The following is a 3,376-nucleotide window of genomic DNA, read 5'->3' as shown; positions in this document are numbered from 1 at the left end:
AAATGTTTGCGATTTTAGAACGGAAGTGACAAATGACTAACGTCAAATTGGTGCAAATTGTGATATTTGTCGAGCTTTATTCGACGCCATCTAATTATTATAATTAAATAATGTATTATATGCCGCGGAATAGCGTTGATTCTATCCATACCAATGAATCAACAAATTGAGACTATTCTTCATGAAATGATGAACGAATTTCCATTGATGATCGAGTAATGTGTTTTTTCCAAATTGTTCATTCAAGGTAGTAGTAGTAGGACTGATTGATCATTGCCGTCCATGAAGAATAGCGTAGATAATCAATTTGTGAATAATTAGTAACTCATGTGCGATCCATTTCAATGCCATTGCGGGAGCCATCATAGTTTGTCTATTTTGTCGCTCTTTTCAAGGAACGTTGGCAATATAGGAAACGCAAGAAAGATTTATGAACTCCTAAGAGGTGCACAAGGATAAATCATGAAATTTTAAAATTAATTCAATTCCTTTCTGTTAAAAATTGCCTTGCCCTTCTTCATCCCAGAGTGATCATAATTCTCTGCCAATTGCTTCTCTTTTTACACTTCCTAGTCCTATACCTCTTCCTCTTTGAACCTATCCTCTAGGATACTCCTTATTGGATCTTCTCTTTCCTAATTCCTTGTGCTGCTCCCATTCATTCCTATTCCATTATTTGGTCCGATACGGACACCCTCAATCAGCTTTCCCTGGGATTGAGCCCACCCCTTTCCGTCAATTGTTACCTTATAAATCTACCATTTCACTTCGTGCTTATTTCGACGTTTGTCACTGTTGTCATTCCTGGGATTTCATTGAACTCGTGAAGATTTTTCTGATTACTTTCATATCTTGCAGAGGTCCTACTAAGCTTTTTCTAGTTTTCCAAGCACAATTTACTCTGCTTCTGATCTAATCTTCCATACCTGTCAACACACAAGCTGTTTATACAACCAGTTGCAGGGACTACATTTTTGCTCTATTATAGGTTCAGATACAAATTGACCCACTGTATCTACTGAAAACATTCACTGTGCACAGTCGGTCATATCACGTGATAGGACCCACTGTTGGGTCACAGTAAATGAGAAGTTCAAGCCATAAAACTAAGTGAATACATAGTATTTGCTGTTATACACAGCAACCTATGCAGTACGACTAAAAGTCAGGGTACCCACCTCTAGGTCATGCCGGCCAGAATGAAACTTGTTTCGTCTAAGGATGGAATAGGTGCCACTGTTGCCTTAAAAGATGGCTCCTTATAAAATGTTAAAACATCAGCAAATCAGCCCACCACTTATGATTGCAGCAAATTCGTCAGTATAGTATCATGCCCACAACTTGAACAATCTGTTTGATACCAGACCTGACTTGCTGATTTCAGTTCAGAACGGAATATTAAAACCAAAATTGAAAATAAATGGGATAATAGCCACTTAGCATATATGGGATCATGGGCATACCCAGCAAGGGGCAGCTGCCCCCTCTAGAAGCAAAAATCGCAAAAGTCTTTAAGCAAAATCAGCATTGAATAGAAACAAAAGCATTCAAAAAATTTTCTTTAAACCCACGAAAGATGATATGTAATAGTATAAGATATGTAACTAAAATATAACTATTTTTTCAAGGAAATAATCTCATAAACTAATGTCACAACTTGGTTTGCCCCCTCCCCCCTAGTTATGATCCTGGGTATGCCCTTGAATGGGATATCCCAGGTGACTGTGTGTGCAGACTGTAGCATAAGTCTGAATTCCAGTTGGCAATGTATTCATTAGAACTAAGCAGGATCAAGACAGGAAATGGACTGGTGCTCATGCTGAATTTTAGAGGTACTGTGCTGGGAGGGCCTCACAATAGAGGGTGCTCTAGTATACTCCACCAGTTCAGAGAACCTGAGTAGTGACTTCCCGCATTCCTCAACTACCCCTCAACCTAATACAATTAAATTGGTGAATGGCTACCAAGTTCACCACCACCTATAGACAGCCAATACATAGAAGACAACCTATGCAAAAATAAGTCCATCTGTAAATACATGAATTGCTATGATAGTGGTCTGGGCAATGGCCCAGAAAGCCAAAGGCCTGTGGTTCGATTCCCGGTCAAGGGGAATTTTCTATCATGGCAATTCATGTATACCATATATGTCTGAATATAGTCCCCCCTTTTTTTCCAAAAATGCCTATGGTAAAAGTAAGGGGGGGGGGGGACTATATTCAAACACATTTTTTGAACTTTTCCCAAAACTGAAGCCTCAAAATTAGGGGGGGGGACTATATTCGGAGAAATACGGTATTTCACTGCCGTTCACTCTGTAGGCTCTGCAATATTACACAAGTCCATCTATGACCAACCAATGGGTCCCATGATAGACTAAACCTAATCAACATAGGGGGTATGCTGGACATTCTTAACTGCCAGAAACACCTCTGCTTGCCCAGATCTTGTGCCAGGAGTAAATCACACCTATTTTGGGAAGATACATAGGTAACAGTGCCTTAATTACCTCACATTTCATTAACCAGAGCACAATATTTGCAAAGAGAGAATGATACAGAAACCAAAGGAAAATTTGTAGAGGAAAACGTTCATAAATTCTTTCTTTATCAATAATCCATACATGCTTTCCCCTCCATTAATATGTTTACCACAATGAGCAAGTTACTGAAGGACAAGCAATTGCATTACTTAGAGACCACTTTTCATATGATAGAAAGACCTATTAGTTTTTTCTGGATTGTACAATGTAAATGCAGACGGTTAAATGGGTCAAGAGGCATAATATAATACATTTAGCTGCATTTCCATAAACTTCCCTATACAGAAATATTGCTTTCTCTCAACTGGACTTTTTTGTGATGTATTACTCACTTAAAATTTCATCTATGATCTTAATAATTTAAGGGTGTATGCAGCAGACTCAAGATTTGCCAGAGTCTCAAATTTTAATATCCAACCTCATTATTTTCTCAGATTCAAAGTTTTCATTATGAATACGGTTTACTCATTATGTCCAGAAAAACTCTTGATGCTGGCAGAAGTTTTAAATGCAACTGTGCAACTGTGTGTATCAAATATCCCTTCAGACTGAATTAGTCAGCAGACAGTGATGAGGTAAAAATATTGCTAGAAGTGGTCAGTCAGTAATGATAATTTTCCTGCATATTAGCACATGTATTAAAATCTTAGACGTATTCTTCAACTCACTCAAAGGCTATTGAAGTCTGAACTGGTTGCTGTTCTGCTCAGAGAAATCCATCATTTGTCCTGTGTCGCAAAATATTGAATACATGAAATATTTTACCACCATTGTCTAGCTTAATACTTTTGGTACTACATAAATAAGGGTCTTCACTTATTCATAGGCACCATT

The sequence above is a fragment of the Ischnura elegans genome, chromosome 8 (genome assembly GCF_921293095.1).
Source record: "Ischnura elegans chromosome 8, ioIscEleg1.1, whole genome shotgun sequence".
Classification (NCBI taxonomy): domain Eukaryota; kingdom Metazoa; phylum Arthropoda; class Insecta; order Odonata; family Coenagrionidae; genus Ischnura; species Ischnura elegans.
Note: the sequence above shows the minus strand (reverse complement) of the source record.